The 16,275-nt window shown below is 49.1% G+C and overlaps 1 protein-coding gene across 1 annotated transcript in view; it reads right to left on the bottom strand.

The window, feature by feature from the left end:
• Window positions 1-3,564: 3,564 nt before the first annotated feature.
• The window catches only part of LOC149346789 (uncharacterized), a 30,352-nt gene continuing 17,641 nt past the window's right edge, over window positions 3,565-16,275 (bottom strand). The window contains exons 7-10 of the mRNA XM_089586694.1: window positions 15,760-15,902; window positions 12,747-12,872; window positions 5,652-5,959; window positions 3,565-3,820 (exon numbers count right to left, since the gene is read on the bottom strand). The gene's annotated coding sequence lies outside the window, so the exon portion shown is untranslated. The remainder of the gene's footprint in view (window positions 3,821-5,651; window positions 5,960-12,746; window positions 12,873-15,759; window positions 15,903-16,275) is intronic.

The following is a 16,275-nucleotide window of genomic DNA, read 5'->3' as shown; positions in this document are numbered from 1 at the left end:
TATGAACGAGTAATCCACCTGCGGCTTCAAAATTACATGGAAGAAAACAACCTATTTCCTTCAGTAGTAGAATGGAAAGTTGGGCGAGTTGGTATACGTTCATTTTGGGTGGAAAAAACAGCGCGAAAGGGACGGAAGACAAAGATGAAGGAAACCACATTTCCTTCATGCATGCTGGGCTTCCGCAAGGGATGCCTTCCTCCGTATTAAAGAAGTCATAAATACCATCCCTAAGCACGGCGAAAACCTACTTCTCGCACTAGAATTGAAAGGAGCATTTGACAATATTGGCCACCCAACTATATTACAGGAATTAAACAATATCAACTGAGCCACCGGGTGGCTCAGTGGTTATGGTGCTCGGTTGCTGACCCGAAAGATCCAGCCACGGCGGTCGAATTTCGATGGAGGTGAAATTCTAGAGGCCCGTGTACTGTGCGATGTCAGCGCACGTTAAAGAACTTCAGGGGGTCGAAATTCCCGCAGCCCTTCACTACGGCGTCCCTCATTGCCTGAGTCGCTTTGAGACGTCAAGCCCCCATAAACCAAACGAAACATGTAGCATAAAACTGAGCTGAATCTAGTCATCGTACAAGGCATTGTTTGGTTTTATGGGGTATAACGTCCCAAAGCAACTTTGGCCATGGGGGACGCCGTGGAGTTAAGTATGCTGTTCCAGACGCCTAATCTAATTTCTACGATACGTGTCTATGCGTCCACCTGCAACGTCAGTCATATGTACCCATTCGCCTACTACGCAGAGAAACAGGCTATGAGAAATGCTTCTTGAAATAAAATTAAGGCGAAAGCCTTTAATAGAGCGTTTTAGTACTGCGGGCTTTGCGTAATTGCGTGCATAGCGGAATAGCGGGTCCGGAGTGCGCATGCGCAGAAAGCTAACGGAGAAATAGCGTTAGCGTACGAACGCCAATTTCAGAAGTTAGCGTTACGGCAGTTGCGGCTTTTGCGCCCTTAGCGTGAAAACATGGCGGCGTCCTTCCAAGAGAGAGCCGCCCGCTTCAGCCGATTCAGCCTCCCTTACGATTCCGGTCGGCATGTTTACCGGCAACTACTGGTGTTGTTGCTTTTCGCTATGACCTACCTTGCTTCGACGATAAAGTTTAAGCTGCAATTCAGCCCAGTTTTTGAGATACGTTCTCGATTCTGGAGCGCGCAAGCCTAATTCAACCTCAAGCTGCACTGCTACCGTCTGCAACTGCCCGAAACGCAGCCGAAACCTAGCACAAACGTCCGGAACGAGACAAAATAGATTTTCAGCTTTTTCGTCGTGTTTTATAGATTTAAATTATGTAAAGTGAGTTTATATTAAATTTACAAAAGTTTTTGAACATTACAAGTCATGTGATGGCAAATATTCTTGCTCGAACGGATTGTAGTTAACATTGCGTTTACTAGATGGCGCTACTGTTTTACGTTTTCATTTCATTTCAATTTCGGGGTCATTTTGAAGACGAAAATAAGCGCTGCAGTAATAATTCGTTTGAAAAACTCGGAAATATTATACTTTGGCAAGTTAACGGCAGTGTCGACCATTTTAGAAGGACCGTTCGCATCCCTACCAAGCAGACGGCGTTTAACGCTTTCAAAACGCTATACTAAAACTGTTTGTGCGGTTAAGTTGCTTGCGGCACGCTAATGTAATTTCCCTTAGGTCCGCTATCACGCTAACGCTATACTAAAACTCTCTATTAAATGCCTCATACTGTCGTGACCAAGACGTGTTCGTGTTAGCAAATGTGTCCGCGTTTCGGATGCATGCCTTTATGGGCACATGCCAATTAATAGCCAATCAATACTTAATCGGGTGCAATCGAAAGACATCGGAACATGATATAAAGGGATTATATCGTTGTACGTAATGACTAAATGACTAATTGGTAATTAGTAGTAAAGAAGTGGCAAGTGAGACTGTGAACACTAATTAATCAGTATACTAGTTAAGGCCACGTTAACTATCACTAACAATACATTGACTAGTATCACAAAATGTGCGTCATGCTTAACTATCATTAACAGTAAGGCGCTTCTAGACGTTTCATAGACATCGTGTCGAATATTCTAGAGTGTTCCATCACTTGACAAGTGAGTGACAGGACATTATGGATGGCATTAGAACAATGGTAAAGACCAATTAGCCTAATTAACCTTTCTAGTCAGACCGCATTAATAAATCAAACCGAGTAGGAAACTAGTCGAGCTGGGGCATCGAACCGGGGTCTCCGGAGTGCGAGACGAGCACTTCAACCACTCCGCCATGCCAGCTGGATGGTGTGGAATTAGCAAAGGCGCGTCTAGCTATTACGGAGTCTTTGTTCACTCTCATCTTCCTCCCTTCCTTTACGGAGAGGTTCACGTGTCCATCGAGATACGCGAGAGAGACATTTCCTTTCCTCAAAAACCAATTTACCGTCGAGCAAGGCGTAGAGCCGAATGGGCGATGGCGTTCTGTGGACTCCCTGGCAGCGTTGCAAGACGCTGTCATGTCCCACTTTTAGAGGCGCAACTTAACATCTTAACCACACATCGGTGACACAAGCAGCAACACTGCGCTTAAAGCTTCCGCCTCACCGCACTTTAGATCAACAAAGTGCCCCCCTGAATTTTTTATTCACCGTGGTCCCCAAATTCAAATCAAGCATCTGCGCTGTATAGCACTTCCGGCGCTGCTCGATCATTTAGAACGAGAGACAAGGCAGCACTGCTAGATATGCTCAGCAGCCGCCTCACGCCCCAGCTAAAGGTGGCCTGCCCGCGAAACAGCAGTCCCTTTGACGATGTCGATGTGTCGGCTCCTGGAGAAAGGCACCACCACAAAGGTAAATCGGGGCAGAGCACAGTCCCGAAACGAATGAACGGGACCATGGCAAATCAGCTGGCAGTACGCGAGAGGCACATGATTCAAGCAGTGAAGAAGCCAGTCAAAAGGGGCTAAGATAGAAGCAGACGACGCAGGGAACATGAAAGCGCAGCGGAAAGCAGTGGCTGTGCAGCCAGTATGTGCAGGTTGTGCGTTGTCGCAGTAAAGGGGGAAACTAGGTGGAACGCATAAACAAAGATTGCTTGTAGAATATTCGTCATTACGTCGTCCAATTCGAAAGCTTCGAACTCTTGGCGTTCATCACCTCGAACTATCAGCTGCGGCTTTCGTCTAAAATCGATGCTCGGCCAGAGTACGAGGGAATTGAACACAAGGGACTTAAGTATGGCAACCCCAAATGAAGACCCTGAATTATTTGCATAAATCTTTGGAAATCGCGCTTTAAATGTAACTCTCGAGCTTAGGACGTCTTTCGGAAGTTCACCCCGTTTTCCCACAAGACAGTGTCCAATTCAAGACCCTCGTGATTGCTGTCCACGAGAACCACACACACTCGGGTGACGTCGAGTGAAAGCGCCTACTAACCAGCTAAGCTGTAAAGCATCCTTAACAGCCTACACATGGCCGTGGGAGTCTCAGAGGCGGTCCTATCTGCCCTGTAGATATTCCCCTATACACCAGTCACTGCGAGGGTACCGCGAAGGACGCATCGAACACGATACGAGGTGAGCGCAAAAAAGTATTTAATAGTGCTTGGTCACTTCAGCCGGGGTAAATGAATCCTCGGGCTGCTTTACTTGCAGTTGCTTTTCCTCTGGTTTGTAGTCGATGTCCGCATCAAACGGAACCGCCACGGCACCGGGATAAGCGGCGGCGCTGCTAACTACGCCTAGTTGCCCCAGGAGACAGGTGGAGAACAAGGCTGGCGCCGTTCTTGTACAGGAGGGCCCCGCCGACGTCTCTCTTGTCTTCCATGGAATACTATAGAAGGAGAAAAAAAAAAAAGATTCACATTTTCACGCAAACCTGTGTCCTTTCCCACTTGTGTTCTGGTTCGTGAAACGCAATTTAGCCTCGACTATTTGTTCAGACAGTGTTTGGTAAACTGTATGGCAGAAGCGATAATAAATTAACTGAAACAAATAATGCCATTCCAACCATAAGCCTTATGTGGGCTAAGATATTGACCAAAAACCCAATCAGTGCATAAGGTTGGCAGATGATAAGGTTCCGTGAACTTCTGCCACAGGCGACACCTAGAAAGTGATAATCCTGACCTCATTTTCCGTATTGTCCTAGGAAGGCCATGCTAATCACCTTCTCTCAGTGACCGATAATCTCTCTCCCATGTTTGATGACACTGACTGGTTGCCACAGCTGCGAAATCTGGTGTCAACTTCAAACGGCACCCTGCACTTTTCGTTTCTTTTGAAGAGTTGCTGTTATGACCATGGATGACGTGCCACATTGCAAATTTCTTTGTTTTGCGGACAAGCACAGTGCGGCGCACTTGTAAGTGTGCGGCCTATTCGGAGTTATAGCGCCGATGCCATTGAAAGAGCTCCGGTCGCAATCAGGGACTCCACTGCATGCTACTAAGAGCTTCAGTCCCACTTGACCACTTGAGTGGCGGTGCATCTTGATCGAGCCGCAGACATTGTTTCGGCGTAACCTGTTACAGTGGTCTTTGGGTCGACGTATGTGTAAGGGGGTCATGCTGATTTGAGATGCTTCATCCTACACGATTGGAGCTTCGTCATTTTTATGGAAAAACTGGAGTGTCTTTCACGTAACACGAGAATTGTTTCGGCGTAACCTGTTACAGTGGTCTTTGGGTCGACGTATGTGTAAAGGGGTCATGCTGATTTGTAAAAGGTTTAATCGTTAATGTGACGCACGAACTTTCTCACATGCCGTACTGACGACGGGGAAATTACCCATGTTTTTTGTGACTTTGGCGTCAGGCAATAATGAACGCAGCGGTGGCACTTTCGTCACGCCGTCACGCAATTCGTCGCAATCGCCTCAAGTTCCGATAGGTTCCGCCGCCGCTGCTCAGCTGCATTGCTGCTCACGTGACGGCACGACTTTTTGCGAACTACAGTATCTCCGCACAATGAGTTTTATACAGCTGACGCTGTAAATCTACACGACTAAACGATATTGGGCAAGTTTAACTCATGGGTTGCAACGCAAAGTGACGCCCACCACATTAACGCAGCGGCAAATGCCCCAGAAAGAAGGCCCCTCCAATTCATGGCGTCGATCGATTTTAAGGACTTAGCGCAGTCAGCAGCATTGTGCCCGCTAGTGTGCACCTGGCAACGTTCGTAGCAGGTGCAAGACAGTTGTCCGTGATGTCACGACAATAGGTCGGTTGACGCCTATGGAGGGCATGCATTAAGGGTAATTTGCCGCTCGTTACTCAGTTATATCGGACTTAGCATATCGACCCATGACAACGAAAAACCGCATTGACAAAATTGGCAGTGGCTTAGCTCGGCTATGCCAGGATATACATAGCGAAACCGAGCGCTACGGCGAGCCAAGCGGTGTGACGTCATACCAAACGGCGGCGGCGGCTCCGCGGCGAGGCGCGCGGTGTGACGTCATGCCAGGTGGCGTGGCGAGCAGGCGGCGTCCACCAGCTGCGGCGGTTGCTAGGCAACGGCTCAAGGTCGGTCTCTGTGCCTCCTCTGAGCACCGCCACAGCGAAATCGCAAGTTCGTGGCCAATGTAGCTTTCGCTACAAAGCTTGCCATCGATCATCCACTGCAGAAAAAACAGGGTGAGCGCTTTGCTGACTGCGTACCTGGTAGTCCACGTAGCCTCTGGGACGTCCGAGGCTACGTCGGGGATGCCAGAAAGTTTGCAGCTGAGCGCGCAGTTGTCTTCTTCCTCCTCAGCAGAAATCGTGCCGAGGGAAAAGCTCTGCCCGTCTTCCTCCTCTACGGCAACGCCTGTGGCCTTTACCACGAGTTCCATGTCCTGACCAGCAAAACCTGAGCTTAGGATGGTGCTGACGAGCTCGGGGGTGCAGCTGATGGTGAGTGGAGCAGGTGGAAGACGCAGCTGAGCATCCGGCGAACCCGGTAGCCGCATTTCCGTACCAACGAAAACCTGCACATAGTGGTAATCAATACACCAGATCAGCTCAAATCTTGCAGACTAATCCAAGCTACGATCCGAAAGAACTTGCCGGAGATGAATTTGGTACGAACGAATTCGTGAGCAGCAACCGCTATAACCTGCCGTGCTATAGTAATAAACCAATTTATGATAGCACGTATCCAGCAGTAAGAAAACGCCACGTAAAAGCCTGCGCACCTGATTAAATATAGATTTTTGTCTGTTTAGCGGTGAATTCGACTTAAGCAATGAACATATCATATTTAATGATGGATTTACATCCTCCTGAGACCAGGAATGCCAGCTGTGTGGTAAATTTCTTCTGAACGCTCAGAATACGATAATGTGCGTTCAAAAATATGATCGAAATATTGCTTCCTGCGTACTAAATTTTTGCCTGTGGGACGAAAAATGACCAGTCTAGAGAAAATATGAACTTTGCGAAAGAAAGACGAAAATTACGGCCGCCTCAATTTTCGAACATGCGTTTCTCCGTCGTACGGGCTCTAAAAAGTTCGGGCCAAAGTTAGGTTAAAAAAATATGGTCCTTGATGAGTGTTTCGCGTTCATGCCTCGGATATTTGGAGAATAGACCTCAGCGCGAGTGAATGATGGCGATAATGTATTTTTACGGCACAGGGTATAATTTTATGGCACGAGGGCATATCGAGGGCAGAGTGCCAAATATATGGCCAATGAATGACGTTTTTCAGTCTTTCGGAACGTCTAATAAAACCAACTAAGGCGCACAGGGCCTCGAAGTTACCGGTATGTCTGCAATTCACGGGACATTGTGAGGGCTCTAAGTGCGAAGCAATACTTAAAATATCTAGAAAGGTGTATAGAGCCTAAAGAGTGGTTTACAAAGGAGATAGGGCAAAATCCATGGCGCCCCTGACGGCTAGAGTAACCAACTCCACCATTAGGAAGGTCAATGGCAATAACGAGTTGAATGTAGGAAGACTACACAGCCTGAACACCTAACAGCTGCACAAAAAGAAAGCGTTTATTCATCACATCCAAAAATAAACGAGGGTAAGCATATGCTATGTCTCGTCTCGGGGAGATGATTAGGGCAAGGATAACTGACAGCTGGCCACTGAAACAAGTACTGTGTAGTGACGGCATGCTTTTTAAATGATGGCGAGTATACGTCTCCATAGAGTTACTTCTCAAAATATGTCGTTTTTTGTGACTACCTTGATATATTTGATTTTATTCTCATTATTTTCGCTTTCTGCATTCCATTCCTGTTGGCACTGTCTGAAAGTTGTAAACCAGTGTGGGATCCGATGATATGAGATCCTAATTTATCAGAATCAGTATATCGGCGAAGAACAGCTCAGTGAGTCTATCAGCTAGTTCATTGCCAACTATGCTAAGTGACCTGGCACCCAAGATACAGTAATTTTCACTTTTGATGTAAGTGATGACAGGAAGCAGTTCCGAAGACAGATGACTACAGGGCGCCTACGTCGTTCTCAAGAGAGCAGGCAACTCCATTTGTTTAAATCTCACAAAATTTCTTGGGTTGGGGGGGTCACTTAGCTCCTACTAAGTGCAATGAGGCGAAAGCCACTTCAGGCTCTGTTGCTGCCCCTGCTACTGTGGTGACATCATTTGAATGCGCTGGAACCTGCCAGGGTGGAGACAGGGCAGCGGCCGGCGCTCCAGAGCAGCGGTGATGACGTCGCAGGTGACGTCATGCGCATGCGCAGTAGATTTCCGGTTGCGACATACTATGCCATTTGATAACGTCATTACCTTTTGTTGATTTTATTTTCATTCTTAGTGCTTTTTTGTTGTATTAAATTTTGTTCTCTCTATTATATTTTTATTATTCTTTACGGTTGGCAGTAAAATTGTACTGTTTGAGAGCGCGAATCGGAAGGGAGGGAGATTGTTACGCTTATGGAGAGGTCACGCTTATAAAGAACCCATAAGCGTGACCGTAGTCACGCTTATGGGTTCAAGAAGACCTGAAATGATGCAAATTTAACTCACATATGTGAGAACCGAAAAATCACCGTTGTTGCATTTTGAAGCAGAATTCGGTGCTGACTCAATACTCTAGAGATCCGCCACTTCATACAAACCCTGTGGATGACTGCTGCAAATGGATATCTAGCAAGTAGCGCGAGAGGATGTGTTGGTGCCAAATATTAAGGCGAAAGCCTTTTATGGCTCATACTCGCGGTGTCCGTCCGTGGGCTGGAATCGTGGGAACTGTGGCCTCTCCACCGCGCAACCTCCTCCCCCCCCCCCCCCCCCCCCTTAGCAACTGGCCCGCCGGTTGGGCGCCCAGCTGGCTGCACATAGCAACCGTGACGTCTCACAGTAATGATCATGGAGGTAAAAAAAATTGCTGAGGCTCAGCTTGGCTAAGCCTGGGGAATGCGAAGCATATTAGTGGCTAGGCTTGGTAATGCATGGCTTTCCTTGGTTGAATACTTGGTCATTTTAATACAACCACTAGAAGCCTTCGTCGTGGGGGAAGACAACGGCATGGCTACCGCGGAACGCCGACTAACCCCGAGACGCGCGTTGGGTGAGCGTCTGCCTGCCCGGTGGAGCGAGCGTTTCACCTACACCGAGTGTGTACGCGCGTTCGAAATGCGTGGGAATGCGCGGGTGTGACGGCTAGGGGTCCCACGGCGACGGCGCGAGGTGGAGGCCGGCTCTCACATCCGATGTCACGTGGTGTGACGTCACGGTGTCACGTGGCGTGACGGCTAGGGGTCCCACGGTGACGGCGCGAGGTGGAGGCCGGCTCTCTCATCCGATGTCACGTGGTGTGACGTCACGGTGTCACGTGGGGGTCCACGGCGACGGCGTGAGTGGTAGATCTAGCAATATGCTTCGCATAAAAAAAAAAAACTAGGAGGGAGCGCGCTCAGCCTCTGCAAGCCATCCTCCTCTGACGCCGCTGCCAAGGGCCCTTTTGCGCACTGACTCTTCTGAAATAGGCCCTCCATAGTTACCAGACTGCCAACCAGCGGTGCTTTTTAGTGTAGCGCAGAAGCGCAGCGCCTGTGTTTCAGCTTTGGCGGAATGCGTTCCGAGCTCGAGGTTGTCTGAGGGCTCCGCGTTTCAACATTTCTTTTGATTACACTCGAGTTTTTGGGTGCACTGTAGAAAACTGCAGGTAAACTTTTCATCAAAGGGTGCGGCCGGGACCTCGTCACTGTTCAACTGTGGTCCATAAAGACAATGGAGAGGAATTCCTTTCGTCGTTATACACATGTACAGAGCGTTTATTTCAGCGCATGCTATAAGCGGAGAACTTGAGAGTAGGCGAAGAAAACGAGCCTCTAATAAAGGGTCTCCCATTGATCTTTTGTGTTTATACCTCGTCCCTCCCGGGGAGCATGAGGACATTCCCATAGTATGTGGTCCAAGGTGGCCCTAAGTTCGCAGTTTGCGCATTTTTCTGAAAATTGCCCTGGGTACATAAGACTCCAGAGGGCCGGGTTTGGAAAGGTGTAAGTTTGTAACCGGCGCCAGTTGAACGCTTGGTATCTGGACAAGGATCTATCCGCTGGAGGAAGTCTAGCTCGTTGGAAACGATAGTGTTGTGTAATTTCTCTGTAGGTCACCATGCGATCCCTGTCTGTAAAGACCACCTCGCTCGGGTCCCCCCGGAAAGAAAAGCCTCGGGCGAACTCGTGGGCCGTCTCATTACCAGGCAGGGATGCATGTGCTGGTGTCCAGACTAGTGTAATTATCCGGTCTATTACATGACGGCTTAGAATTGTATTTGTTAGAGGGGAGACCCGGCCCCTGCTGAAATTTAGTATGGCGACTTTGGAGTCACTGATGATGTATCTCGCTTTTGTGCGTACACAGGCCAGTGCTATGACAGCTTCCTCTGCAGTCTCTGGGTTACCCGAGAGTATGGAGGCACTTATTTTGAGGAGTTGTGTATTATTGACGACCGCGACGGTCATCGTGTTCTTACCATACTCAGCGGCATCCACGTAGACCACGTCCTCGTCTTTGTAGGAGCGGAAGCGTTTCTCTAGCGCCTCTGCCCGCTTGGCCCGGCGCACTGAGTGATGAATAGGATGCATATTCCTGGGTAATGGGGGTACAACTATATTGTCTCGAATTTTTCCGAGCATGTCAACTTTGGCGGTTGTTCTGTTATCTCGGCTCAGATTGAGTTTTTCTAGAATGGCCCTGCCGGTTGTGGTCCCGGCTAAGCGTTCGATTTGGGACGTTTTCACTGCTTCCGTAATTTCTTCCAGGGTATTATGCATTCCTAGCTCTAGGAGGCGGTGAGTGGATGTACGGATGGGCAATCCTAGACCTTACTACTGAGCTCCGACCCGGCGACTCAGTTACAACTCGTCCGACTGGCCGAAGCAGCCGCCGAGAGTCAAGACCTTTCGGCCGTCGTCTAGGCGGGTAGCCCTCTGGCTACCCTCTTTCTGTTGGACAATAAAAGTTTATCCTATCCTATCCTATCCTATCCTATCCTATCCTATCCTATCCTATCCTATCCTATCCTATCCTATCCTATCCTATCCTATCCTATCCTATCCTATCCTATCCTATCCTATCCTATCCTATCCTATCCTATCCTATCCTATCCTATCCTATCCTATCCTATCCTATCCTATCCTATCCTATCCTATCCTATCCTATCCTATCCTATCCTATCCTATCCTATCCTATCCTATCCTAATCCTATCCTAATCTAATTAAGGGCGCAGTGGCTTCCAGAGCGCTCACGGCGGACGGACGTGTTAAACGAGCGCTCCGGCGCGCTGCGCAAGATTCTATTTTTCGGGTAGGCGGACTTCGGCCCACCCATGGGCCCGCCGTTTTCCGCTATTCTCGAAGCCCAAGTCACGCCGAATACGCTCGCGCACATACGCGGTTGCGACGTGAAATGCAGCAGTGAAGTATTTCTCTCTCTTGCTGTCGAGAGAGAGTGCCGGCGGCTTTACGTCTGCCCCTGCGCGGGGTCTCCCGGCCACTGCGCACAATCACTTACAAAAAGAAGTAAACTGTATGTACAGCCACCCTGATTTTTAATAATATAGCGCGAGCGTCGACCGAACTGCTGGTCAGCGCCTTATAACGGCGATAAGCGTGCAACAAGGCGAGAGTTCGCGCACGCGCACGAAGGCAGAGCGTCGTCTGCTACGCTGTTCCGAGCACGAGGACACACGCCCTGCCACAATATCAGTTCGCAAGATCCCGCCAAGTCGTAGAGCGCATGGGCATGATTAATATGTGAGACTGCATGAAACGTGATTTCTTTCTTTTTTTTTTGCTTGTTACGGGAGGCCAGCCTGGCGATGCAAAGTTGGGATAAAAAAAATAAAATGAAAGAAATATAGCAGCACATTGAAACATTTGCCTGGATCGCGATAAACGGGCTTCCAACCGATGCCTTTTTATACCGTCGAGACACTGCAAGGCTGGTTGGAACCCTGTTTATCGCGATCCAGGCAATGGTTTCAATGTGCTGCTATATTTCTTTCATTTTATTTTTTCTTATCCCAACTTTGCATCGCCAGGCTGGCCTCCCGTAATAGGCAAAAAAAAGAGAGAGAAAGAAATCACGTCTCATGCAGTCTCACATATTAATCATGCGCATCCGCTCTACGACTTGGCGGGATCTGATTGCGAACTGATATTGTGGCAGGGCGTGTGTCCTCGTGCTCGGAACAGCGTAGCAGACGACGCTCTGCCTTCGTGCGCGTGCGCGAACTCTCGCCTTGTTGCACGATTATCGCCGTTATAAGGCGCTGACCAGCAGTTCGGTCGACGCTCACGCTATATTATTAAAAATCAGGGTGGCTGTACATAGCCGCGCGCACGCAGCGTCCTGTCTCGGACTAATCGCGCGCGCGGCACACTGCACTAGCGGCCGGGGTGAGGCGCCCGGCCGGGTATACCGTCCGAGGTAGCACCCACAGAGCGTTCGTGTCACGCGTGCACTACCTGGCGAAGAGCAAGCGGGAAGTCAAGCACGCCTGCTCGATGAACGCACAGAGGCTCACCATTGTTCTGGCACGGGTGCGCGCACTGCCGCGCGGCCACAGGAGCGCTTCGAGACTGTCCGGTATGATTCCCAGCGCCCTGTAGGCCGCGAGCATCTCGCGACGCGGCACTGCAGAAGCGGCTTAGCGATGGAGCATGGGCTCCAATGTCTCCACTGCGCCGCAGTCAGCGCACGCGTCGCTCGGGGACGGTAGCCGGTGCGGCGAGCGAGCAGTTTGCGCTCACCACGGAGCCGTCAGTGAACAAAAGCAGATGGTCGTGCAGTTGCTCGTAGAGCGAGAGAGCGAAACCGAAACCGAAATCCGGCTAAGAGCTACCGCTGCCTTGTCACGTGACGGCCTTTTTCCCATGATGCTTTCCATTATATTTTTTATGACTAGGCTTCAAGATTGTGACTTCATGCTCCCTCCTAGTTTTTTCTTCCTCCATGGTAGTGGTAGAACGAGCGCGTGCTCGTCGGTGGTGGCAGCTGCACTGCCGCTCCTTCGCCAGAGTCTCATTGCAGTCGTGAGTGAGTGAGACGCATGGCTCCGAAGCGGCCCAGTGATTCCACGCCAAGCGGTTCCGGGAAGCGGCGGCGGACGCTGGGTTCCCCCAACACCAAACGCCAGAAGAACAAGGAGCCAATAGGAGGGAGGAGGCTTTCGCCAAGCACACTTTAGAATTTCCACCAAAGTGTCATCGGTAATTTTTTTCATCCAGCAGGCCAGTCGACACCTTTTTAGCCACTTAATGCAAAACTGGCCTTACCAGCCATACTCACTCATGGCACCTTTCCACGTCCGTCGAGTATTGAGGCCGGCTTGCACCCTCGTGACGAAAGCACTGCAGGCAGTGTAGCTGACCACGGCCACACCTGCTCCTGTGTAGGCTGGCTGCTGGCTACTTCCTGTTGATCGAGGTAAACAGCGGCAAGATCAAAAAGCCGATTCCAAATAACCTGTTCGCTAATCTCTGGAAGACATACTGCAAGAAAACGGTCTTTCTAACGCTCCTCTCACGGGGTTTACACATATTCGCAATGAAGTGTGAACATTTAGCGGCAAAGCCTATACTGGAGGGAACTAGTGTTATAGGCCAACCGTAACCGTCCCAATCACAACAGAGGACATAGTGACGTCATACATGAAGTAGTGCCTTCGTCCAGCCGGGCGTTCCTCCAAGTTTATAAGCAGTTCAGCAGGCCATGCAGACAGTGGGTTTATTTTCATATACCGCATTCGAAGGCGCTTAAGAAATAAAGCATTCAGAGTAAAGTTGGCAGTCCCTTCATGTGGCTGAAATCTCAGAAACAGGAGGTTATTGAATCAGCTGGTTCATCGTGAACTGTGCTGCAGTGAGCTGGCACTCAAGACACGGTTTTCACTGTTCGTGTAAGTGACGACATGAAACAGTTCCGGAGAAAATTGAGTGCATGGTCCCTATGGAGTTTCCCAGAGGACAAAGGGGCCACTACACTTTTGCAGTCTCTTTCTACTTAAATGATAGACAAAGAATAAAATTTTTCATGATTTGGTTTATAAGGAAGACGCCTTAACAAACTGAAGCTTATACTCATTGTTTACGATTAAGAAAACTGGCAGCCATGAGACGGACTTGCACCTAGAGAGGACTTCTAGGCGTAGTTGGAAAAACTCCGTGCGCGGCTGCTTTGCCTGCTAAGGCCTGACGTAGTTTTGTGGCAGTGGGCAGCCCGTCCATGCTCGCCTCATTGAACGATAGGCTAATGCCAACCGGGGGCACTTCCCAGGGAACAGTGACACGTTTAATGAAGGTCACCTTAATATCAGAAAGGACCGTGTTCTGGCTTTCAACAAGCATGCCGACTCAAAGTACTGGTGTTATAAGCGGTCGACTTGAGAGCAGTGGCTGGCTAGAGTCGTCGTCGCGCGAAAGCTCGCTGCGTGCTTGCTCTGCTTGCGAAATTACCTTCACGGCGTAATTAGAACTAGTGAACTCACGCTGACTCTCGAGTGACCATCGCTCCGCCTCGACCTACAAGCTGACAACGACGCTCGGCGAAGTGTAATGTAACACACCGAATCCATCATCGTTAAAGGGCGAATCCGACGATTTTTTTTATTGTACTCAGTTACTGGTTGATTCGTGTTGCTGGGGGCCTTCTCAAAAGAGCAGGCAACTTTTCTTTTTCGCCGACGTGGTGGCTCAATGGTTATGGTGCTCAGACGCTGACCCGAATGACGCGGGTTCGATCCCGGCCGCGGCGGTCGAATTTCGATGAAGGAAATTCTAGAGGCCCGTGTACTGTGCGATGTCAGCTCACGTTAAAGAACTTCAGGTGTTCGAAATTCCCGCAGCCCTTCACTACGGCGTTCTTATAAGCTGAGTCGCTTTGGGACATTAAACCCTATAAATAAAGAAACACTATTTTTTTTAGATACTCAAAGAATAATTTAAAATGAACGTCGATCTTTCCCCATTAATCTAAACTACCGTGTTGCCGGCCTGGGGTGTGATTTTGCGTGACATCAATGATGACGGTCTTTTCAAGCGGGGCGCACAACGGCAAAGCGAGTGAGTGACTGTTCCATAGACACAGCTTCAGTATATAAGCAGCAGTTACCGAATACGTGCGGCCGCGAGAAAGGACCCATCAGAGCGATTTCAGGCAAGCACTACATATCGCTTTTCAGTGTTACTACGAAGGCTAAGCGTGCCTGATGTAGAAATGAAAGACAAAGCGATTGTTGAGAGCATGACGAAGTGACGAGCCAAAGTGAGAACACGTATAGAAGTGCAGTTAGTACATTAGAGCTACGAGGTATTGAAACCTTCCGGCAGAATGTTTACCATTCTTATACGCACTTACGCATTCGCGCATACGTCACTAAGTGTCCGAACTCGATTTATTCATAAAAGCAGCAACAATTTTTTTTGTTTGCTTAAAAGAAGGTAAGGCGCCCTATCAAAATGCGGGGTCCGGGGGTACGCAACTTTCTCAGTGCTAGTTTACTTTCCATAACATAACCACAAGTATTTTTACCGGTGTTCGGTACTCGTAATTAACGCATCCCGGGTTTTTAACCCAAGTAACACACCGAATAATGGGTTAAACTTGCCACCATTCGAAAGCACACTATAGCTTCCCGAGTATTAGATCCACTTGGACACAGCGATGACCTCACCAACGTCTGCAATTTAGTTCCGCTAAACCGAACTCATCCTTGAGAAATTGCCGCTTGGAACCTTCTGAGAAGAACACACACTGTCAGAGTCGAGGATTGGTTCAGGCGCCCTACAGCATAAATCCGCGTCTCGCTTCGCGTCTTGTCAGTGGGTAAAGCAGGGCAAGACATTCCCAGCATCGAGTATCAGTCACCAGAACCATTTCAGGGAAAACAAACGGCGAGCGAATAACTAAGCCACGCCCTTGAAACCTGTTGTTTGTCTGGCTGTGCTAAGCCTGAAGCCGTCATGTGCTTCGTTGGCTGTAAAAATTTCCAGTTTGACAGCGTGAATCGGGAGGGCGGGAGATTGTCTTCAAAATTCTTCTCCGGAAAAACTCTTCTGAGACGTGCCGTTTAACATATTGAACCGAAAAATCACTGTATTGCCTTTTAAAGCAGAAAATTTGATGCTGACTCAATACTCTAGAGAGCCGCCACTCAATGCGAACCCAGTGGATGACTGGTGCAACTGGATATCGAGCAAGTAGTGCGAGAGGATGCGTTGCTGCCAAATATTTTATCTGGTAGTCAATGCCGACACCTTTTTAGCCAGTTAGATGCACAACCGGCCTTGCCAGCCATACTCACCCTTGGCGGTTTCTTTCACCATGGCAACGTCCGTCGAGTATGGCTGACGGGCCACCTTGCACCCACGTGACGAAAGCACTGCAGGCAGTGTAGCTGACCACGGCCGCACGTTCTGTTGTGTGGGCTGTCTGTCTGGCTACTTCCTGTTGATTGAATAAAGAGCGCAAGATCAAAAATCCAGTTTCAAAGAACCTGTTCACTAATCGCTCGAAGACATAACGCAAGAAAACGGTCTTTCTAACGCACCTCTCGCGGGGTTCAGGCATATTCGCAATGAAGTGTCAACAGTGTAGCGGCAAAGCCTACATTCTAGAGAACACATGCTATAAAAGCCAACCACAACCCTGCCAATTACAACCCGGAACATAGACGGCACGCGTGTAGTGACTTCGTCCAACCGGGATTTCCTCCAAGTTTATAAGCAGGACAGCAGGCCGTACAGGCAATGAGTTTTTTTTTTCACATACAGTATTCGAAGGCGCTTAGGAAATTGAGCATTCAGAGTGAAGTTGACAG

This window comes from Amblyomma mixtum, chromosome 4 (assembly GCF_055824585.1).
Source record: "Amblyomma mixtum isolate Tamu chromosome 4, ASM5582458v1, whole genome shotgun sequence".
Taxonomy (NCBI): Eukaryota; Metazoa; Arthropoda; class Arachnida; order Ixodida; family Ixodidae; genus Amblyomma; species Amblyomma mixtum.
The sequence above is the reverse complement of the archived record's forward strand: the minus strand, read 5'-3'. Positions and strand labels throughout refer to the sequence as shown.